The sequence below is a fragment of the Mus musculus genome, chromosome 11, assembly GCF_000001635.26.
Source record: "Mus musculus strain C57BL/6J chromosome 11, GRCm38.p6 C57BL/6J".
In the NCBI taxonomy this organism is placed as follows: domain Eukaryota; kingdom Metazoa; phylum Chordata; class Mammalia; order Rodentia; family Muridae; genus Mus; species Mus musculus.
In genome coordinates, this window is record NC_000077.6 from 64,881,748 (window position 1) to 64,906,985 (window position 25,238).

The following is a 25,238-nucleotide window of genomic DNA, read 5'->3' on the forward strand; positions in this document are numbered from 1 at the left end:
AAATAGCCCTGGGGTGGAAGAGATGACTCAGTGGTTAAGAGCATTGGCTGATCTTCCAGAGGACCCGGGATCTTCCCAGCATTCACAGCTGTCTACAACTCTAGCCCTAGAGGATCAGGCACCCTCACACAGACAAATACATGTAGGCAAAACACTAATACACATAAAATAAGAATAAATAAGTCATTTTAAAAAATAATAGTTTTTATGTGGATATTTCAAGTAAGAATGTTGAGTATGAATCTATACCTTTATATCATATCTCTTTTAAAGAGATATATCTCTATCTCACATCTCTGTATCTCTACATCTCTTACACTTTATCTAGCTCCAACCCTGAATGTTTACGAAAATCTCACAAACTCGGCTACAAGTTTTGCATTACAAACTTGCTTTAGTTCCTTTACCCAATATCCTTGATCTATAGATTTGCTCTATCAGCTGTAATCACATGCATCGTACCTCAGCACTACCCTAAGACCTACTTAACCAAACTTAGAGGAGAAAGAGAAAGGGGGGAAAGAACTCCTTTAGAAGCCACTACAATCGCTGATGCTAAAACTCTTCCTTCCTTCCTTCCTTCCTTCCTTCCTTCCTTCCTTCTTTTTTTCTTCTTTTTTAATATTTATTTATTTATTTATTTATTTATTTATTTATTTTTACTCTTTTGGTTTCTTGAGATAATAAAATGATTCCTCTTAAGCAAGGCTTTCTTGAGAAGCCCACACCCATGCAGGTGGGTACACTGGGTTTTTCTGAAGTGACTGTCTTCCTTTTAGTGCCTTTGCTTAAATATTTGCCAACCTTTTTCTTAACAAATTCTCATACTCGCTGGTCCTCACATCTTTTTCTCCAGGAAAGTCAGTAATCCAGGTTTCGCCTGAGTGGGAAGGGAGTATCTCTAAAAAGAGGTCACCTCAGGCCTCAGGCTGCTGCAGACAGCACCATGGAGCTGTGTCTCCCACTCTCCCCCAACTACTGCTGTCACCATTTATATTGAACTCTGCCTAGAGAATGCATGTGCACCTGCAGTCACCCGGTGCCTTGACTTAAATTGTCCACTACTCTTTAATTCAGACTACCCCTTCGCTTACATCAATCACAGCTTTCCGGGGAAGAGGCACGTTTTCTTTTTGACTCAGACAGTCTAACTTCCCTTAGCTACATTAACTGTGCATCCAATTCTTGTGTTCAGGATGATGAGCGTCTCCGGTGGGCTAACTCCAAGGCTCAAACTTCTGACTCATGTTCACAGGCAGTTAAGTTTGTATGTGTCTAAAGGATGATGTTGATTGTTTTCTATAGAGGGACATCTTATAGAAAGTAACCATGATAAGCAGGCACACATATAGATAAAATCCACCCAGAAGAGATGAGCCATGAGGCATAACCTACAAATTTCCCCCTTTCTTGTATGTTTCATACAGATGAGGACTGTGGGGTTTGGAGGTTCAACAATGAGTTTGAATATTGGTTCTGCCCCTTCAATGAATCGGAGATTATGGGCAAGACATTCCTTTTCTCAGAGTCTTCCATTCCTCAGCTGTAAAGCATAAACAAGGATGGGTTCAGGCAAGTGAATACTTTTACTCTTTATACTTCGGATCCTATGTATCCCCCAAAGAGATATTTGATAAAAGGAAACCCAGCAGTTTTCAGGTATGGTTTCATGGGTCAAAAATCTTCCCCGAGATGCCCAGTATCAACATTTCACAGACCTGGCAGATGACCAGCTTTCAATGGGGAGCTATGATCGTGAAATTCTGGTTGAGTCTGGAGTGGGGCTAGGAATCTACATAGCCAGTTGAGAAGCCCGAAAGGATGCTAGTGGCCTACTCAATTCAGAGATCATTGATTCCCTGTAGGACCAACAATGGAGGTTTCCTGAAGAAAGTGGTTAACAAACTTAGCTAAGACTTCCCTGTGTCTCCAACTTGCTAAAATGAGAGAGGGAGAAATAGGAACGGAAGATCATCTTACATGTCTATGTCCAGATAAACAGATTCTGGAACTATATCATCTTGATTTCTAACCAGAACTGCAAGTGATTTATTGCTACTCAATAAGGTAGCTGACTTTTCAGCCCAGGCCTGTGAGCAAACTCAGTTCTTTCACAAATGTTGGGTGCCCTTTCTTTAAAGAATGCATCCAAACAGTGTCCCAAATTCACTAGGCATGTCTCAATACACACCCAAGCTAAGGGTATTTATAGTGACATGATTTGCCAATCACTTTCCACATGAAGTTATATTCAAAGCACGATCCATCCCATTAAATTTCTGGATACTCCCAGAATAAGTCTTCCATTAAGGGAATGCACACATCATTGACCTGGCTGCTGGGAAATGTGCCTCAGGCTTTAAGGACCCGGTTTGGATTGGAAACAGCCAAGTGGTTGTAATCCAGGCCTCAAGAGTGTTTGTTACCTGAAAATTGTATCCTTATGTCCTGTCTCACACTGGCGTCTCCATGGGCATCCCCAGTGATTATCAGGCTTCTCTATTCTTTCCCACCATGTTGATATCTTTTCCTACAAAGTAAGTTAAACATTAAAGATGCTGAATCCCATAGCTTTACGGTGGAGAATTGCCTTCCCCATGGTAGTTAAAGCACACCTACAGAAATCCAAACATTATTTGCTGGGTTTTAGATTTGACCCCTCACTCAGCCATAGCACTGTGCCCTACAGTCTCCCCAGCCTCTCTTCTGAATGGAGAGAAGCTGACAGCTCAGATGAAGCCCTGGGGAACAAGGAACTCTTATTGGGATATGAGCCTTCTTTCCCTTGCCCCAGCTGTCCCACCTCCTGTCCTTTAGCCTGGGGCCTTAGATAAGCATTATTTTCTTTTTAAGCAATTACTGAAGTCTTGGATGATGAACACTAACTCTTTAGCACCGTTTTAAAAAATCTGCCATTAATATGGAGTGACACTGTGTCTCTTGGTAATCGGATTAGAGCATATTGCTCCAACTGTCATTCAGAGCCCAAGCCCCTTTATCACCCAGCTGATAGGAAGCTAAGCTCCTTGGCTCACTCACAGATGTCTCTTTGGAGTCATCAAGAATCTGACTTCTTCATACCAACAGTTTTATTTGCTTAATCTTGGGTGAAGAGATTAAGGATTTAGAGATTCTCAGTGTCCCTAGTGCTCCTAGTGAAAAGACACATTCTTCCCCCACCCACCCATTCGCCTCTGTTGCCAACACACACACACACACACACACACACACACACACACACACTCACACACACACACACAGAGAGAGAGAGAGAGAGAGAGAGAGAGAGAGAGAGAGATGCACATACTCACACATACTACAAATTCATCCCAGCTGCCAACACACACACCCACACAACATCTTTACACAAACACAACATACAATGAAACACTCACCCCAAACACAGATACAACATAGATGTATAACACACACACTCAATACAACAAAACAGTAAATTTTCAATGCACATTCTAAATACATAACACACACACACTTAGAGCTCATAGGACAAATTAATATCCACCTACACAACAAGACACATGCCTAAAATAACACATGCCCTAAACAGATACAACAGACAAGCATATAACACAAACAGCCAAAACACAAAACACAGCTCAACACACTTACTCCACACACATAAGATAGCACACATAACACCTCTAATACCTGTAACACCTCAATACTTATATAAAACACACAGTTTACAAACATAGAGAGAACACACTGTGCCACATACCAAGCACAGTACTCAAGCCCAGTGCACACTCGGCATAAACAACAAAACACAAACACTTCAAAGCGCATTCCCAAACAGGCAGGCACAAGAGAACGTCACACACCAAAGCACATATTCACAGAAACCCAAACAAGGAGACAAAAAGGGAACTCCATACCTACTGACACATCAAAAAAGTGCCATTTCACAGTGGAGAGGTTGAGAATAATTAATGAGTTAAACGTAAGCATGGGTATTCCATTGGATAACAAAGTGATTATCACACCTAGGAAGATCACTAGTGTTGCATGGTCTGAATCCCGCTCATGTAGGATTACCCTTTGGGTTGTCCAAGTCTACCCTAGCCAAGCAGCTTCTAGTTAGAGACCTAGAGTGACTACAGGGAACGAACTGTGTGCTAGAGGCCTAGCAGCCAGTAGCCCTCAGCAAATATGATAGCATCCCCCTATTCTCTAGCCCTTCTCAGTTCCACTGGGGACAGTCCCAATCTGGTTTATTACCTCAGTCAGCCTCCACTAATGATAAAGTAGAGAGCCACAGCAAGAGAAACCGCGTTCCCTCTGACCTGAGGAAGCTTTATATAAAGCATTTAAACTAGAGATAATGCAATATCTCCATGTCACCCATCGACCTAACCCCAACATAAACTCATTTTTCACCTGGAGATTATGCCAACTTCCTATGTACATCCTTCATGGAACTGGTTGTGGGCCAACTGTATGAAAGGGCATGTACCCTGAGAAAGACTGATGATCTAAGACTTACATAGCCAGTGGTCAGCAAGGAAAAAGTCAGGAAAAGCACGGGCTGAAGAGATGCCTGATGACTGCCCTCTGGCATCTAAGTGTTTATAGAGAGACGACAACAGGTTCACACGCAAATGTGAGGCTGCAAAGAGGTGGCCTTGGCCTTGCATCAGCTCAGCTCAGCTCAGCCCTGTAGGCTCTCACTGAGCACTTTGCATATGCCAAGAACTCAGCCAGGTACCCAGCATTTCAATGGAGTTATATGAGAAGAGGACTCAAGAGAGATGCCAACTTTCAGTTGGTGCTAAGTGACAAGCAGGACTTTACCAGGAAAGCATTAGGAAGCATGCCATAGAAGGAGCAGTAGCTGCACAGGCATAGAGTAAGGAAGAAGCTGGGGCTGGAGCATTGGCCACTCCTGTGCTCCATCAGAGGACGGAGGGGGAAGCGGTACAGGATGGGTGTTTGGAATGAGTATTCCAGAACAGCCTCATCCCAGTATGTGAGGATGCACCCTCCATGCTGAGATTGAGGAGAGAGAGAGGCAGACAGATCCAGGATTGTACAGGATACAACCTGCTAGGGACTAAAGCGTAGCCCTGGACAGGAGTGAGACCCAGTGAATCTCCATGATCTGGGTCAGAAGAAGAGACTTGGGATAAATGTGACACCATCTAAGCTCCAGTACTCCTGCTTGCTTTGCCTCTAGTTCACAGGCTAGTATACCTTCCTTTAATATGTCCAGTTGCCCTGCTGGGAGGCGTAGCTTCCCCGTTCCCTTCACACCGACTGCCTCCAAACCCAGAGTGAAAAGCAAGAGATGCCGAGTGTGCTGGCAGTTCCTCCCCACCACCCAGGCTTACAGGGTTACATCCCCAAGACTGCCCTGGATAAAAGCACATCAAAACACACACCCGCAACTCCTCCTGGGCCTTTGCTCTTCAAAGACATGAGATAATAGCTCTGAAGTTGGCTTGATAAACTGCCTCTCTCTCTCCTAAGCTCTCCTTACAGTCTCTTTGTCACTCGGCCGTCTACTTTCTTAACCCTGGCCCTAGTGTTTGACAGGAACTTAATTGTTATACCCTATAATTTCACATGAGCAGAAAATGAGACTCTTAGTGACAAGGAGTGCTGTACAAGAGGGCAGGGCCTGGAAACTGCATTCTATAGTGCTCATGAGTGTAAGGGGAGGAGTTTGTGCCCTAACTTCAAGGAGGTTTTCATTTATAGAAATTGAGGTATATAGCCAGAAGCAACCCAGCAATATTCTTTCTCATACCAAGATATTGAGAAGTCGGTAGGTAGCTGTAGACTGGTTATGCTAGCTAGGCATATCTTCAAGATCCACACTTCTATCTTTTATCCTCAGCCCATGTCTTGACTAGACCCTTGAGTTTAAATGCTCTTGATCACAAGTTGACTGATTCCAAGCATCCTATCTTCCTTCATATATCCAAAGACAGAGAAACCATCCTTTGTTTTTGTGCCTCTCTGCTAATTCCCAGGAGTTTACTGATTTATCTTATCTATATTTGTAAATTATATGCACCAGGAAGGATCTGTTCATGTGAGTGCCGGTGTCCACAGAGGTGTCAGCTGCCCCTGGAGCTGGAGATGGTTGTGAGATACCTGATGTGTGTGCTGAGACTAGAACTAAAGTGCATTGAACCATCTTGTCAGCCCTGTTTCTCTTTGTTTATAGATAACATCTCATTATGTAGTCCTAGGGAGTCTAGAACTCATTATATAGGCTAGGGTAGCCTTGAACTCAGAGATGCATCTGCTGTGCATCTAACCACTGGGATTAAAGACACGTGCCACCGTGCACAGCCCAGAACTTTCTTTGTGAACTCCCCTACCTCCAGTATTATATCATATATCCAAGATGAGACTGCAAAGAGGGCTAGAGAGACAAATATTTGCCATTATCAGACTTCATGAATAAATAAATTTTCGTAGTTTGTTCAGTCAAGTTTCAAACAAAAGTTCATTGTCCTGGGGAACCATTAGTCCTGTACAAACTGGTTGACTGGTCAGCCATATGTCACAGGGGACATTAACAAGGTAGTCAAGAAGTAGATCAGTAGGCAAACAGGTGGCTGGAGCACAGGTGACATCCAGTGGAGACAAGAGGGGCTGTTGCTCTGAGAATCTTAAAGGAGAGTGAGGAGGTCCCAAACCAGCACTTGGATGTGAAAGCCAGGGAGAGCTGGAAGTTGCTGGTGGCTCTGGGTGCAGCTGAAGTGACCTGAGCACTACATTGTCAAGCAGACACAGCTTGAGCCACAGGGTCTTCTGCTCTGGCTCTTAAAAGTATGACATCACTGTGTAAACTCTGAAAACTCTGCCAGCACTGCCAGATCCTAGTGGTTGTAGGATGGAACTTCCAGGTTCCATAGAGCCTGACCTTCATCCTTAAGCCAGCAGCACCATCCTCATCCTTTGTAACCTTGAATCCCCAGCTTTTCCTGTGTTATCACAGAGAGATAAAGCTCTTGTTTTAAGGCTTTAATGACTAGATGAGGCCCCTCTAACACCAAGTCTAAAATTGACTCTCTCTCTCTCTCCTCTCTCTCTTCCTCTCTCTCCTCTCTCTCTCTCTCTCTCTCCTCTCTCTCCCTCTCTCCTCTCTCTCCCTCTCTTTCCTCTTTCTCCTCTCTCTCCTCTTTCTCCTCTCTCTCTCCCTCTCTCCTCTCTCTCTCTCCTCTCTCTCTCTCCCTCTCTCCTCTCTCTCTCCTCTCTCTCTCCTCTCTCTCACCTCTCTCTCTCCCTCTCTCTCCTCTCTCTCTCTCCCTCTCTCTCCTCTCTTTCTCTCCCTCTATCTCCTCTCTCTCCCTCTCTCTCCTCTCTCTCTCTCTCTCCTCTCTCTCTCTCTCTCTCTCTCTCTCTCTCTCTCTCTCTCTCTCTCTCTCTCTCTCGTGTGTGTGTGTGTATGTGTGTGTATGTGTGTGTGTGTATGTTGAGTTTGGTATCAAATAATCTGTAGATCTCACAACCAGCTGATTAGCATCCTAAGTTACACTCCAGAATCCCTGTTGTTGCACAATGCAGCACACTACCAGGAATAATACTTGGGGAGAATGTCACGGGAACCCAAATCTAGCCTAACACAGTACAGACTGAAAGAAAAGGTCCTAACAATGAGAACTGGCTTACTGTTTGATGACCTGGGTTACCTGGCTCCGAACCCTGCCCCTGAGAAAGAACTTAGAGTGATCAGGAAGTGCCCCTGAAGAAACAGCCACTAAGTCTCCACCAGCTCTGGCCTTCTTCTGTCACAGGCCTCAGCCCGCTGCCATCCTGCCGAGTGGAAGAAACGTGTGTTGGCTTCCTGCAAAGGCAGAGCCTTGCAGTCAGCGATCACACTCTTCCAGCACAGATGGTCCCGCTTTCTATGTACAACAACCTGGTGTGAAACTTGAAAGTTAGGGCTTGCAGCAATCAAAACTTCCCTTTCTCATCTCATGAAGAGGGTGTGCAGCCATTTACTGATGCCAGGGTATCGGTTCTCTTGGAACAGCCAGGTGATTGGACAGTCTAATGAAACACTCCCCTGGAAAGGGCTGTTTGAATATCGCTAATGCATACTTTGGGGGACCTTTCCCCTCTAAGTGACAGCGAGAGTGTGATGAAACAGACTGTGTGGCCCGACACCGGGCTTTGATTGATGGTGAATGAGGGAAGAGGTTGCAGATGGGAGGAAGCTGGGAGGAGCAGAGATCAGAGATGGCAAGATTCTGCTCTGGAGGAGGAAAATAACCTCATGAGTCTAAAAGTCCATCAGAGCGGGGATTTCACTAGATATCTTCCTTACAAACAACTAAGCCTTAAATCAATCAATAGTTAAGTCAAACCAAGTAGCCTTTAACGAGAAGCTGATAACCAAACTTCGGTATCCCCTACACTCAAACACCACTAACTACACAGTGAAAAGCAGTAAGTACTGCTATATACGAGTGCCTTCTGAATGCATTTCTCTGCAAAGCAGTAGTTCTTAACCTTCCTCATGCTGCAACCCTTTAATACGGTTCCTCATGTTGTGATGACTCCAACTATAAAATTATTTCATTGCTACTTTGTAAGTTTGTACTGGACAGTAATTTTGTTAGTGTTATGAATTGTAATGTAAATATCTGGGTTTCCCAATGGTCTTAGGTAACCCTTGTGAATGAGTCATTTGACGCCCAAAGAAGGCTGTAACACACAGGTTGAGAGACACAGCTATAGATAGAAGCTAGAGACAAAGGCTACATATACAAAGGTAGGTATATTAATGGTTAATCTGGAAAAAGTATAACCACTGATAACAAAGCTCAGACTCAGTTCCCAGAAGTTGTGGGGGAAGGGTTGATAAAAAGGAGCACTGAGAGACTTTGCCTTGAAGAAACCTGTCTGGTCCTTGCAGTAGTGGAAGATGTTTCTGTATATCTGTGAAAATGAATTTATTTTACTGCATTAATTTTTTTTTAATCAGTTCAGAAACAAAGACAGCCCAAGACAGAAAGTTGGTTGCACAAAATACACATACTGTATTGTATTTTGTTAATGAAAGCTGTCACCATGAAGGAGATCAAGAAGAAAATCACCTTAACTAGATTGGGAAAGAAGAATGGGACAGGACATTAAGAGCAAAGAATTAGGCATCAGGGATGGAGAGTTTGCTCAGTGGTTAAGAACACTTGATTTTCTTCCTGCTGGTTCAGTTGCCAGCACCTATTATGATGGCTCACGATTGTCACGATGCCCTCTGCTGGCCTCCATGAGCACTGCATGCATGTGGTACCTACACATACACAGAGGCAAAACACTCACACACATAAAATAAAAGTAAACAAGTCTTTTTTAAGAGCACGGGCATTGAATCTGTACTTGAGAGAGTAAAGTTTTTCTCACATATGGGTTAATAATCTCTGACAACCTCTGAATATTCTAGTGTTAAATAAGTAATCCCACGAGACAGAGGTGACAGACAAAGATAAATGGGGACATAATGAGTGACACCCCACAGTTGTCTCTCTCTGCCGTCTTCCTCCCAGGATTCCTGTTATCTCTGTCTGACATAGATGAGAAGTGTTAAGTCATAAAGTGTAGAAATAAATGGTTTGTAAAATTTCAGTAAGTTATTGCAGCATGCTGTTCTATGGATTCCGTTCTGTTAGTAGTTTTATTATTTATATTGATTGTGCAGATAATGTACAATCAAACCTTTTCAACATATACACTATACAGGTGCACATATACATACATCATATTCAGGGTCTGGCCTGAATCTCTACTGTACTGTACCACCATCAGCTACGTGGGGATGACTGGATTGGAGTTAGAGGTGCTGGTATCATGGGGAATTTTACAATAGATACACAGGTATGAATACATGAGCAGATGGTGTGCCTATGTGTGTTGGCAGGCATTTATGCACCATCAAGTTCTCTCCACGAAAGGATCTAAAACTCATCCTAAAACCGCAGCAGCAATGGTCACACCCAGAACCTAGATAGGTCTTCCTAAATGGTAATTTTTAGTAAAGGGTTTTGAGTTCATACTAACTACTCTAATAATTTCCATACACCTGGCCTTCTTGGTCCAGCACGTCTTAAGCTCCCAGTAAATACCCGAACCCATGGACAGCTCTTGTAGAAGATGGAACTAAAGGCATGCTGGGGCAAGAAGAACACAATACAAAAGTCCTGGGGGTGGAGAGGAAAGAAAACATGGGACATGTCTCAAAAGGACACAGAGAAAGGTCCCAAGAACCAAGACTCAAATAATTTGAACAGCAAGGAAAACAATATTATTGGATTACAAGGTGGCATGAAATAAATATCCCTGAGCCTACACACACACACACACACACACACACTAAATGAATAAACAAAGGTAAACAGAGAAGAGACAGCCATTCCCTACAGAAGGGTTTCAGCTAATAAATGCAAAGGAAATGAGGCAAGAAGAGACCATGTCAGCCATTGTTGGAGATAAGATCAGCTGACAGATCACAAGGTTGCCTGCAGGCTTGAGAAAGAAGTATTTGAATAGTGCACATCCAGGGTATTTGAATGGTGCACATCCAGGGTATTTGAATAGTGTAAATTCAGGGTATTTGAATAGTGTAAAGGTGTTTCTTCAGCAGAGGATGATGCAAAAGACAACAGCCTTATATTGGAGAAACTCAGGAGACCTCACCCAAGCGGCAAAAGTTCACCTCAGCAGCAGGATGGCATGTCAGCATCCCATGCCCTCTACTACTGTACCCAGAAGGCATTGTGCCTATATGGTAGTTCCGTTCCGATTTAAAACAAAACAAAGCAAAAGCAAATAAACAAAAATACCCAATACCACCTCCTGATTTAAGAAACCCAAGTTAAGGTACTGTCTATAACATAACTGGTCAGAACTTTGACATCACAGAGAACACACTCGTGTTTTCTGCAACTGTTCTGTAAATCTAAAATGTGTGTTATGTGTGACTGAGAAAAAGCAAAGACAAGTCATGCAAATTAAATTCAAAATAAAACACAGGCAAATTGGCATCTGAAACAGGGCTGTCGGCATGTGTTCCCATTCATAGCCATAAATAGTTTTGTTTAACTTAAAAAAAAAAAAAACACTGTGTTTGAGTGTGTGTGTGTGTGTGTGTGTGTGTGTGTGTGTGTGTGTGTGTGTGTGTGTGTGTGTTATGTGCACCTGTTCACTTGTGGAGGCCCAGAGTTGGCATGGTCTTCCTTATTCACCATCCTTCTTTATCTTTGAGACAGTTTCTTACTGACCCTGAAGATCTTTGATTGGCCTAGGCTGGCTGGCCAATGAGTTCAGAAATCTGCCTCTCTGCCTGTCTCTGCCTGTCTCTGCCTGTCTCTGCCTGTCTCTGCCTGTCTCTGACCTCTGCCCTCTGCCCCCAAGGCTAGGGTTAGCAGCATGAGCTCCCACACCTGGCTTTTCACAGGAATTCTGGGGATCTGAACTCAGGCCCTTATGCTTAGAGGGAAAGCATTTTACCTACTGAGCTAACTTCCAATTCCTATATTTTTATTTTCACAAAATGGAAAATATTCTAGGAAGGCAAATTATGAAGACTAATACAACAGACAGGAACCCTTTAAAGCCTCACACTGGAAGAACCAAACATTGCTGAAGGACCGTGTATGTAAAGACTCTTAGCCCTAATGCTAGGGGCTCCTTTCAGACACTGAAGGTTTATTTGAAATGTTAACTTTGAGGTCAATGAATCTTATTTTGAAGCAGAAAAATAATAAAAACGTTTTTTTAAAAAACTGTCTACCCGGTTTCCAAAGTCGGACTAGTTCTGGGGAACAGCTAAGGAAGAATTTCTGTTGGCACGCACCAGAACTCTTGAAGCTGAGGCTGGAGGATTCCAAGTTCTAGAAAAACCTAGAGAGCATCACTAGATACTGCCTCCAAGGGAAAAAGTGGTAGTAAAATTTAAATAGTAATATACATAATTACTTTTCTTTTTTTTAGAATTAATTTTTTATTAGGTATTTTCCTCATTTACATTTCCAATGCTATCCAAAAAGTCCCCAATACACTCCCCCCCACACTCCCCTACCCACCCACTCCCACTTCTTGGCCCTGGTGTTCCCCTGTACTGAGGCATATAAAGTTTGCAAGTCCAATGGGCCTCTCTTTCCAGTGATGGCCGACTAGGCCATCTTTTGATACATATGCAGCTAGAGTCAAGAGCTCTGGGGTACTGGTTAGTTCATATTGTTGTTGCACCTATAGGGTTGCAGATCCCTTTAGCTCCTTGGGTACTTTCTCTAGCTCCTCCATTGGGGGCCCTGTGATCCATAATTACTCTTCATAGTCTCAATAGCCACTTTTAGAATTTGGAACATTTATTTTTATTAAAATATAATATTAATTATATTTTTATAACAATCCTTATAATATATTTTTTCATGTTCTCTCTTCTCTTTGAATTCCTCCCAGATGTTACACACCTTCCTACCCAGCCAATTTCATGCTATTTCTCACTCTCAAACCAAAATTTAATAAAACAAAACAAAACAAAACCCTAAAAGGACAAAAGGCACCACACTACAACAACAACAAAGCACAGATACATACAAACACACATACACACACACACACACACACACACACACACACACACACACACACACCATGGAATCTACTTTTTCCTGGAAAACTTCTGAGCACAAGCCCTGCCCTGGTTTCTTTTTTGAAGAGAAACATAGAAAACAAAACAGAACAAAACACTTTTACACCTTTTTTTCCCCTCTGTGTCTTTCCCTTGCAATTCTTGCTCTGGCTGTGCCTTCTGGCTTCTTGTTTTTTGAGGTTGGGCATGGAACCCACAAGCTCTCTCACACTAGTTAATCACTGTATCCGCTGACCTAACTAACTCTCAGACCCCAGGCATACCCTCAGAGACACCCTGCGTGCGTGCTTTTAGCCTCAGCATGTTCCTCTCCTCCTCGCCCCCACAGCCCACCTCTGATCGTCCCGAGTCCTGTCTCCAGTTTCTTGTACACGTTCTTCCAGATTGTGGATTAATCGGAAAGTCTAGCCACATTGATTTTGGAGACGGCTCCCTGTTTCTTCTTTACCAAAAATCATTTGTAATTGTATTTTAAGAATTTGACTTTGTGGGCGATTGTCCTTGCAAATAACTTCAGGTGGAGAACGATGGCTTCCTTCATTACCTATAGCTTCTGAAGTTTAGCAACCTGGTGACAAAGACCCAACCTGTGTCCCACCATTCCTGGCTATCTGCAGGGCAGCTTCTTCCTATGGAAGCTTGGAGGCTCCATCCTGTTTTACCCTAGGCTCCACTGCATTTTACAAGAGCAAGATGTCTACCCACGCTGGTATATATATATATATATATATATATATATATATATATATATGAATTTTCCTGTTGTCACTTTTCAGAGGGCAGTCCCCAAATCTCAACCTTTTAAAAATTGAGGGAGGGGAGAAAGAGAGAGAGAGAGAGAGAGAGAGAGAGAGAGATTGATTTATACTCCATGTTTCTTATGGACAATGCTAGCCCAGCTGATAGCCATCCCCTACATGCACACTACAGAATCAAAATCAAACAAACAAATAAAAATCAAAGACACTCTACACATTTCAAAGGTCAGGTGTCTCTCAGCAGCATCTCCGACACAGCTGGATAAACTCAAATGACTGTTCTCACTGCAGACTTTCAGAGTATACTACAGATACCCTATGGCTTGAGGCACAGACAGACTCCATTTCCACACTGGGCTCCTTAGAGCAGCTAAGGCATGGTAGAGTTGAATGGCAGTGACAAAGGGCAGTGTCTACTGATTTTTTTTTGACAGGGTCTTTCTAAATAGAACTGTCTATCCTGGAACTTACTCTGTAGATCAGGCTGGACTGAAACTCACAGAGAACCGTCTGCCTCTGCCTCTCAAGTTCTGGGCTTAAGGGCATGCTCCACCATTGATGCTTCTTAATAGAATGACAATTGACCAAGCCCAAGCTAAAGGTAGAGGCAGCCACTGAGGTCCTGAAGAAAGGCCAGCAAACCACACACACACACACACACACACACACACACACACACACACACACACGGTGCAAGATGGAGAGATGGCATATGCAGTACTGAAAGTTAAAAATTAACTTTTAGTCTCTTTAGCTTCAAGATTGTTTCTCTAGCCAGCAAGATGGCTCAGTGGGCAAAGGCACTTGCCACGAAGCCTGACAAACCCAGCTTTTCCAGGAACCACGTGGTAGAAGGTGAGAACCAATCCCCCTCCTGCACAGTGTCCTCTGACTTTCACATCCACCCAATTCCTCCACCCCCACCACACACATACATGCACGCGCATACACAACATGAAAGTGTAACCCTCATTAAACTTTTTAGAATATAGCAATAAAACATTACAGACAGAATCCCCTCAGTTCCCAATTCTCCAGATAAAGGAGCTGGCACACACAGAAGCGACAGACCCCCTCCCGTCTGCTGGTGGGTGACACTGTGCCACTCAAGTGTCTGTGCTGGTGCCGGGTAAACAAAGCTGTTGTGCTGCCAGGCCTGTGAAAACACAGCACTTGTGATTACACACAGTGGCCAACACCGCATAATGAAACCACAGCGCATCCCACACAGACCGCACAGGAGACTCAAAAGTACAGTCGGATGCTCCTTGACGGTTGCAAACTACACTTTCCGTTGTTAGCTGGAGTGAGTTTCTCCTGGTTACACAGTTCACCCTACAACGGTGTGCTTTATCATGCTGTCAAGCACCCCCTGGGTGTCACGCCTAGCACATCTCCATTCCTCCACAACAGCCGCAGAGGGTTGTTCACCGGTGACGCCCAGACACCCAGAGTCCTGTGAATGCACTCTTTCATGCTTGCACAAAGACAGAATTGCCAAGGGGCACATTTCCCAGAATGCATCTCTAATGTTAAGCAGTCATACCTGTATACCTGACAGCATGTATAATGCTAATGTTTGTATTTCAGAAATCACACACACACATACACAATATTAGTTAGTTTTCATAATTGTTATAAAATACATAATATAATATAATTAATTTACAAGCAGAAAAGTTCTGCTTAATTCTAAGGCTTCAGTCTATGGAGAGGATCCCTCTATTCCTTTCAAGGGTAAGGACAAATGACCTGGCTTCTAGCCCTACTCTTTAAAGATGTCACCACCTCCCCAAAGCATCACTGGAGACCAAGCCTTCTATATATGGACCTTTCAGGGACATGTACCCAAACCATAGCGCGCGCGCGCACACACACACACACACACACACACACACACACACACACACACACACGAATAGTACCTTGTTAATAATGAACAGATGGTTATTATGGTCAGCCATTCAGTTATTGACATTTTTAAACACATGCAACAGAAGAGGTGTCTGACCTTTATATGAGAAAGCAGGAGAGGGCCCGACATCGATTGATGGGTGACTGGCTCTTTGGTGCTATGAAGGAGTGTCATCAATAGTGGAGATGAAACGTGACAAGATACCTTAACACAAGTATCAGAAGCTTACCTGATTAAAAAAAAAAAAAACAAATAAATTGCAGATCTCAACAACAGGATGCTGAAAACACATAAATTTTAAAACTATACATTTTTTTAGAGACAAGGGCATGGTGTTAAATTAGGGAGAAAAGACAGGAAATGAGAAAATGGGAGCACTGCTGGTGGGGAGGAGGGAGGTGAGGAGGAAATTCAAGGAAGCCAGTGTGTGTGCTCCCAAGGGACAGAGACAGTGCTCGCTGTGTCCCTAGGCTCCTCTCATAGTAGGCGTGTACATCTGTGCTTTACAAATAACTTCCTTTAAGCATGAACATCTTTGCATATATTCAATGAAATATGATCACATCTAATCTCTATTTCCCCTTCCAGCTTCCTCCATATATTTCTTCCAAGACAGGCCCCAATCCACATGAAATATTGCTTTTTTTTTCCCTCTCTGTAAACCCAGCCAATATCACTTAAGCTGGCAGTTTCCCTAGTTTGATCAGGTCTTATGCTGGTGACCACAGCTGCTATGTGCCCATCTGAGAGGTCCACGCCTTGCCAAGAAGACAACACTTCACAGCTCTCCTCTCAGCCCCCAGTTCTTGCATCCTTCCTGCCTCTTATTTCACAGTGTTCCCTGAGATCAATGCAAGAAGAACTGAAAAAGATGTTCAATTTAGGATTGGTATCTATTCTTGACTGTCAATATATGTATAACCACTGTAGGTATGCTATGCCAAAGTTTTATCAAATATGGTATGCATATACAAATGTAAAATATATAACACATCATATATGTGGTGCATATATATATATATATATATATATATATAAAACACAAACATGATTTAATAATTAGTAATAATGAAAATCAATTTGAATAGAGGCATACTTCTACCTAGAAAGATTCACACACACTGCCTTGCTCCCTAGGGAGCAGGGCTGGAGGAGAGGGGCTTCTCCATATATCTTGCACTTTTCTACAGAGAAGATTCATCTGATGATAACATGAAGAAGTGTAACACTAGGAATCTGACGGTATTACAATCCTTCTCGGTCCTTGTCCAGTTCTCTGTTGGTAACAGAGCGGCAGCTGGCTGAAGAGCACAGAGCTTTCTTAGATTTGCGGAAAGATGAGATGTGGAGACAGGTGCATTGGCCTTGACTTCCGGGCATGAGCTGAAGTGTGGACCAGCATAGCCTGGATTCAAGCATCTATCATGGAATCTTGAGAGAGAGAGAGAGAGAGAGAGAGAGAGAGAGAGAGAGAGAGAGAGAGAGAAAGAGACCGAGAACATCCCGGTCATCTGAGAGCACAGAACCGCTGCCTGAGTCGTGGCGAATTCCGAGGTAGAGATGGCACAGAAAAGCAAGATTGAAGTGTGGAGCAAAGTTGGCAGACAGGGACACAGGGTTGCACTCCAAAGAAAGGGGTCTCAGCAGATTAGAAACGCAGGTTGCAGGCCAAGGTCAAATTTGGAATGGACTGTAACATGGAATGAGAAATCCGATGTTTTCTAATTTCTACAGGTTTCTCTTGAAATTTCCTTCAGTAAACACGTTGGAAAAACCACTGCCTGCTGTGTGTGGTCCCCACAGCACACAGGCATGGAGGTCATAGCCAGGACAGCGGAGGAAAAGCCAGTCTAGAAACCAGGTATGCCAGGTGCTGTAAAGCCGATGTACCTTCTGCCCTCTGCTGGCAAGCTAGGGAATTACGACAGCGAGGCTCCTGCCTTAAAAGGATGTCACCCAGACAGCAAGCAGCTTCTGCACCAGCGACAAGTAACCCTTTCAAGTTGTTATCGTTCTTATCTGGTAACAGTTCGGTGAAGCGTTGTCTTCCTCCTCTGCAGAAGAATGCAGGCCACGGGGCACAGAGACAGGGTGCAACATGCTACATGCCCTGCTTCAGCCCCCAGTCTCCTCTCCACTGTGCCAGCCAAAGGCTGTAAGCCTAGTCCAATAAGTCAGAAGGCCCAGACCACCAGTCAGATTCACGCTTTCGGGTGATCTGGGGGAAGGCTGGGATCTCTTTAGGAACTGGAAACCATTAGAAAGCTGTATCAGGAATATAGAAGGAGAACAAGATCTTTAGTGTGGGGGGAGGGTGATTTTGGGATCTCTCCCACACCCGCACGGACCCACGTGCTCCTCACTTTATTAGCTTTCCTGGCAAGCTCATGATGATAGGAGGTGCCTTCTCCACCACGGGTTTTACACTCACAATATAATAGAGGGAACAGAGGTGAAGGTGGGCTGTCTGTAAATTGTCCTGACATCTCCAAGCTAAACTTTTGACACCAGTGTCACCCTGGCAGCCTGAACCCACCAGGCCAGGCCAGAGTCAGCAAGGAGAGGTCAGTAGCCGATTAAGCAAAGCTCTCTTGTCTTACCCCAGCTGAGGTGCTGAGCCCCTTAGCACCTTGTCAAACACGAAATTTAATCCCGGTTTTATTTTCCAATTGCTTTTTAAAAAACGCACTCCCCATTCGGGGCGATAGGGGGAAAAGGTCCTTTTAAAATGATTTATTACGTGTTAACAGCTAGAGAAAACCTAAACAATGTCTCCATAAAGACCCAAGATCACGTTTTTAATTAAGAGCCACAACTTTTAATGGCAGGCATAATGTGCCCATTCATTCCAGGGCACGGGCACCCTGGGTAACCCAGCAGTCACATTCGGTGGAGGAATAACACCCTTCAGTTCGCACCTCAAAGCCTCCTGTTAAAGAAAATAACAATAACGTAAGCCCCTTTTAAAACAAGCTTGACATTTTAACAGAAAGGACACATTCTGTTGGAGGGCAGGGGCGCCTGCTGCCACTGCTTCTTGGGCTGACAATGGTCCTCTCAGTGCCTAGAAGCTCGCCAGCCTCCTAAACTGCATTGCACAGCTAAATCACTGTAAACAAGCCCAGTATGAGTTACCTGGTCAGTTCCTGCCCAAACTCGAGGTGGTGGTGGGGGGGGGGGGCTGTGTCCCCAGAGTATAACCAGTTCCTGACTCCTTCACAAACTGGCCCTTTACAAGCTGTTATTTTCTCTACTTGGTTTGTTGAAGATTAAAAGCTAAGGCTCTAAGTGAACAGGGTGCTGGGAACCCTGTTTGTATTAAGTACTGTTCGTTCCTTGCTTCCCACAGGCAGGGATCCCAGGAATGCAGTGAGGCCAACATGGCTGTTATCCACTAACCTAAAAGTCTTGTTCCTTGAGGGTGAGAACACTGGGAAGTGGCAAATGAAGGATGCACCACTGTGGTGAAGTTGCGCAGACATTGTGAACTGGGAAGGGCAAAGCTCAGTGGTGGGGTGCAAGAGACGTACCCTTAAGATACAACACTACTGCACCTGAGAGAATAGAAGAGGGATGGCTGGAGACTCACCTCCTGGCCCTGCTTCTCTGTAGGGCATTGTAAGAGTCCCTGCCCTCCCTATGGCTGGACAAAGGAACACCCTTATCTTGGAAGACACCAGTCCCAGAGGAGAGTATGATGAATGGAATGTTGCTTAAATTCTCCCAATTCATGACATGCCTCTTAATCTAAGCATTAAAATGGTACACATCGAAACTGTTTGGGGGGGGGGAATCTTCATTTCTAAGGCTTTTATCATATAAATTTACGTGGAAATAATCTATGTACTCTCTTGTTATTCTGACTTATATTACAGGAACTTCAGCCATATGCTCTGTATTGGTTTGAAAGGTAGGCAGGTCAGCCTTCCATGGCAGAGAGAACGAGGGAGCGGTTCACATGGTGATGGACAGGAGAGCCGGAGTGGCTGGTAGGGAGGTCCTTACACTCCCCAACCCCTTTATTCAATGCCAGCTGGTGATGGGTGTTACCCATATTCAGGGGAGGGCTCTCATCTTTACTTAATCCTTTCTGGAAATGGCTTTAGCGACAGACCCAAAGCTGAGGCTTCCTACTCTCCTAGGTAGTCCCCAGTGCAATCAAGTTGAAAACTACAATTAGCTATCACAGAAGGGCATTGCTTTTCCCTCTCCCTGGGGCCACACTGACGGACATGATCCAAACTATTTCATTCCATTTGTTGTTACCATGACAAAATATTTAGGGCTTGATAAAGAAAAGAGGTTGATCCAGCTCACAGTTCTGGAAGTTTAAGAACATCACACCAACATCTCAGCAGTTAGGGACCTGGTGATGACTTCACAATGGCAGAGACACACAAGAGAGTTGTGAGCCGTGAAGAGAGACTCAGGGGAGACATCAGGTCTGCATATAGTAACATACCCTTGGGGGTACCAATCTAGTGCAGTGTGACTGCCCTCATTCCAGAGAAGCAGAATTAATGCACATGTGAAGATAGGGCCCTCGGGAATGAATGACCTTTCACTCAGCCGCGCCCCTCTGGGTTTCCACAGCTCCGGTGCCACTGAACTGGAACCAAGCGAGATTCCAGCATGCCATTCTTTAGGAACAAATCAGGACACATTATCCCACCATGCACATTTAGAACTTGAGGAGAAAGGATGTGGGCATATAACTGGCCATACAGCATGACAGCTATCCAAACTCAAGGGGACACACAGGACAGACAATACTGCCCAGGAAGGTTCAAAGAGAAGAACGCATGTTCTGAAATTTCAAAGAGAGGGAAACTCAATCTTGACCTTGAATGGCCTTCGGGGCTGCCTGAAATAGAGGGGGGTAAATAGAGAGGGTGAGTAACAGCTGCATCAGTGGCTGCCTTAGCTCTATGTGCCTCCTTCTAGGTCTCTGCCCTAATATATCCACATTTGGACACACCAAGTACCACCTTTCCATGTGAGCACTAGGCTATTACTACACAATACTCTTCTGAAATCATAGTAACTTAAAAGAAAAAAAGTTCCACAGCAAGGCATGGAGGAGCATGCCTTTAACCCCAGCACTCTAGACTCAGAGACAACTGGCTCTCTCTATGACTGTGAAGCCAGACTGATCTACATAATGAGACCCTGTTTCAAAAACAAAAGCAAAGTTAAGGACTTAAGACCTGAGGCTATAGCTCAGTGGCACAGTTCTTGGGGCTCATAGGTTCAGCCTAAAGTTCTATTCCATCATGCCCACCCCCAACCCTTGCTACCAAATATCTTTAAAGGAAACCTTCACATTGATTTTGTCATTTGAAAACTAGACTTTGGCCCAAAGGAATAAGTATCTATAAATTGTACAGGAGAGGATGTACCTGAATTTAAAAATGAAATTCACAAGTATTTCTAGAACCATGCTGGAAATGAGAACCCTTGACCTGGATGTGGCTTAGTAGCTGTGTGTGACACCCAGGGTTCAATCTCCAGCACCCTGCCAAATATGGAAAGACACCCAAAATGCAGCAGTTTTGATCCCTGTTTCTCAGAGGCTCAGTCTGATGGCCACATCACAGGCCTGAGATTTCCTCAGTTCACTAAGGCATTGTGGGTAGGAGCCAGAGCTGTGAATGTAGTACATCACACTGACAACAGTCATCCTTCAACCCAGTGCCCACTCCTCTGTGGTCCTTCTAGGGGAGTCTTCTGGTCTCAAAGTCTTCCCTCAGCTTCTCTTCCCACCATTCCTGCAGCAAAGTGCAAGGTAGAAGAAAACCCAGAGGGAGGTAGACCAAAGGTCATTTATTCCCTCAACACTTTCAAAATATTGAGGCAGGAAGTTATATTGCAGGACACTTAAAGCATCAATGGATGTGTCTGTGTAGCAAGCCCAAAATTCATATGGTTGCACAAATTGGAATGCCAACGCAGGAACTATTTCAAAATAATGTCAAAAACATCAACGGAGCACACCTTTCAAGTGTGAATCGCATTACTTTTCTTAATGTGCATTAAGACGGATGCGCACCAAGTCAATACTTACAAGATAGCCTTGCACATCTAGGTGTTTATTTACAGTGCTGGGGCCTCTCGTATGTGCTGAGCAAATGCTTTCCCTTTGGGATACTTTCACGGCCCTCAACCAATGCTACAACTAACACCTCTGCCACCACTGGTTTGCTTGTCACATTTCCAAGAAACACTGAAGAAGAAACCAAAAGACTCCTTGCCCAGTCCTCATGCCCAAAAACCACTGCACTGCCCACTGCCTGCTCCACTCCCCTCTTTTTGTCCCTCCTTTCGGGCTCCCTGTGCACATTCAGAGTAGAGCACTCACTGGCTCCCAGAATTCAATGCACACCATTAAATCCTGAGGAACATCTCTGGTGCATCCTGTGTCCTGGGAGCTGAGGTGTGCAATCTTTATTCCAACACAGCCTCTATTTGGCTAGTAGCCTTTCCCACTGAATCTATTACATCTTTTGTGTTCCCCCCAAACAGCCTCATTCAACCACATTAGAACCTAGATCAGCATATTCAGCATAGGTTGGATTAACCTGAGGCTCACAGTCCAGTTTCCTTGGGTTCTATAGGTAGCAGCAATGGTAGAACTTCACCAGGAAGTGACATGATGTAAGTGATGCGCCTTCCTGGAGTTGCCCAATACCTGCTGAGGCCAACTTACTTAAATCACTTTTGAACGTGGCAGGTGCATCCTAGAAGACTTCCTATCAGCCTCAGCTGCCATCCGACACTCTGTCACATATCCTGGGACTAAGAAATGGCACCCCATGACCCTGCTTTGGAGCAATTGCTTTGAGTTTTAAAGCAGAGTCCATAAGCCACCATGCTCTCAAATCCTTGATGCAAATCTGGTTTGGATTCACTTGGTTTGCACTAGTTTGGAATTATCTGGTGTCGCTTTTCAATGTATCCTCAGGCCTTTGGAAGATAGCATTCAAAGAAAACTTTTAGGCAGATCTACTGAGCAGAGATGATTTGATGAAGGGATTGGTTGGAAACTGGACAGTGCTCAGAGCCAAACTATAACTAGAGAGCTCAATCCACATGTGTGATGACTCCTGAGGCCAGCATCATAACACAGGGCTTTTCTGACCGTGTTTGTAAAATACCAAGAATAGGCAATTCCTCAGCAGTTTCTAGGTGTCCAGATTCAGAACACAATGTGTGGTTCCTTAGGCACATTGACTATTTTATAACTGAGGGGATTAAGGAGAAGATACAAGAAGACCTTTTGGACTTTTTCCTGAGGTAGATCCAACAGCTGTGCATATGTTTTTGCCCTCCCCACCCAGAAGAAAGGACAACCAAAAGATACACAGGACATTTGTCAACACATAGGCCTTGCCCATTGGGCCAACTATTATAATTAGATCACTCCATTTTTGTCTTATCAGATTTATCCACAAATGGTATGCTGCTGGGAGAGGAAGTAAAAAGTGGGGGTCTGAGGTCCACCTTTTCCCTTGGGGTGTCTGCATGTCAGCCTATGATGAGTGGGATCCGGACTGATTGGGAGAGAGTGCTAAGTCCTGGAGGGGCTGGAGGAAAGAAACCCTTCTTTGAGAGTCTTAGTCATGAGTCTTTTAGGCAAAGACCTTCCTGTGGCAATTATTAAGGAAGCAGTTCTCTGAGAGGATCTTTGCTTGTTCATATTGCTTTATTTGGTGGGGGATGTTAACAACTATGCTTTATTCTGGGTTAATTATATATCTCTTGGGGGAAGGAATACCCAGGAAGGGAAGGTTATTGGCTGAAGGCTCAAGGCTATACATGACTGAGTGCCTATGGTCTTCTCAGTGGGGAGTCATGGTTACACATTCCAGAGCAGGTACAAAGACAGGTAGGGACCTTAGGAAGCAGCTGCACTCCTGCCATTCTCAAATCTCTGAGATTCCTGGGGTTAGAGCTCATCTGTTCTTATGCCTGTCTGGTAGCACAGTGCCCTGTGCTCTACACTCTTCTGCCCTTACTCAATTCTCTCTGGAAGTATACTCACAAATACAGTCAGAGTTGAATTTTACAAATCTTCTAGATACATCTCAATTTAGATTAACCCAAGTGGCCAATCAAAATGTACTATTGCATCATATATGTTGCTAGATTTTTTTTTAAAAAAGGATAAAAGATAAAAATGGCTGAAGGGAGAATGTGAGCATCCAGATTTATGTATTCCCCAAGAATTAGAATTGGGGCTTCATGAAAGTGAAACACTCCTGGCCAAAAGCATTTCCTTGGAATGTTTGTGTTGTGTATTATAGAATATGCAGCTGTGCGATGGCTGTCCCTCTCCCCCACCCCCACCCATGTTCATTTACAAGATGAGCAGCTCAGTGCACATTTCCTGTCTGGAACCATCTGTGTTCTTGCATCTTCTCCAGACTTTCCATTCCAATAGTCAGATCGTTGCTTCTCTTTTATTATAACACTCCTGTGCCTTGGCTATCTCACATAATATTTTGTGTTCTTTTTCTTTGTACCTATCTATTCCTAGCCCTATCTGTGGAATAAGAGCATGGATTTTTGGAGGACAAAGAATAAATCTAAAACTCTCCTTGATGTATCTATATCACCATGCTTAAGACTTAGGAAGGAGGATTGGGACTTCTGGGCAGAGAGTATGTAAAGGGGGAGACATAGCTTTTCCAACTTGAACATATTGGCTGGGGCTCATGTAACAAAGGCATTATCAAGGAAAAAGGTGTACTCACCTATTTCATCTGCTTTATATGACACAAGAGCCTTCATAAGAAAATGAAGACCCAAAGAAAACATAAAGGCTGGGGGTTTGACAGCAGATGTGATAAAGGATTGTGGAGAAAGACAATATGGCAAAGACATGATATGCCCTAAATGTTATCACCTGTGGTGGAGGGTGGGGGAGAGTGTGAGGCGATCCAGCAAGGCCTGGAGCCTCAGATCCCTCTCTGTGTGCTTGGGAGAGAAGGATATTGACTCCTGGTATGTAGAGCATGCCTTTCATAGAAGGTCTTACAACCTGCCTTGGGAGATGGTTAGAAATATCCTTCATGCCCAGATTCTCTCCCAAGTCTCTTCAGATTAAAAGCCCAAGCCAAATAAAAGGCCCATGCCAAAGTGCCAAAATTGAGGGTATTATGTCCTGAGCCCCCATCTTATGTGAACAGGAAAAATATAATAACAGAGGTGATTTGATGTGGAAATTCCTGGTTTCTTTGGAGACTCAGTTGCATCATGAGATATTTTTCTAGAAATCCTTTCTTATGAAAGGATGTTTTGCTAAGAACAGACACATGGCATTTTTCTAGAGGCAGCCTAGAAAAAAAGACATGTGATGTTTTGCTAGAGCAGATGCTTGAGAAAACACGTGATGTTTAAAAAAATATACAAATATCACCCAACAAACAGTAGACAATACTAAATGATATTGCTCAGATTCTTTGCTGCTTATCATTGGGCTTTGCTGATGCTGGTCTTCACTGACAGACGCTGGGTGGTATTGATATATCTTATGATTCTTTGTTGATCATCATTTGTCATGACTTCATAGAAAGAAAAAAAAAAAACACCAAAACCTTGGTGGTGTTCCAGCAGCTTCTTGCTGCTTCTGTGGACTTGGGCCAATCGACAGCGCTTTACGACTTCTTCTAAATTGACCTGCCATTGCTAATTCATAAATGGTATCCACAAGTCCTGCTGTTCCTGATTCATAAGCGGTGTTTACGATAGTAAATCAAGCTGCCACTACTAATTCACATAAACGAAACTGCTGGTATCTTGACAACACAAATTAGATTTACTCCAAAGAAATGTTTCTAAACAGGTCCATATCCTCCTTTTCTCCATTAACCCTTCCTTTCCACTATTTCTGGTGGATAATATGATTAAAAAAAGACATTAAACCATTTTTAAA

The 25,238-nt window shown here is 43.8% G+C and overlaps 1 long non-coding RNA gene across 1 annotated transcript in view; it reads right to left on the reverse strand.

Moving 5' to 3' along the window:
• Positions 1-17,336, reverse strand: part of Gm12292 — a 59,741-nt gene extending 42,405 nt beyond the window's left edge. The window contains exons 1-2 of the long non-coding RNA XR_001780237.1: positions 17,195-17,336; positions 15,401-15,533 (exon numbers count right to left, since the gene is read on the reverse strand). This is a non-coding gene — a long non-coding RNA (predicted gene 12292). The remainder of the gene's footprint in view (positions 1-15,400; positions 15,534-17,194) is intronic.
• Positions 17,337-25,238: the final 7,902 nt, after the last annotated feature.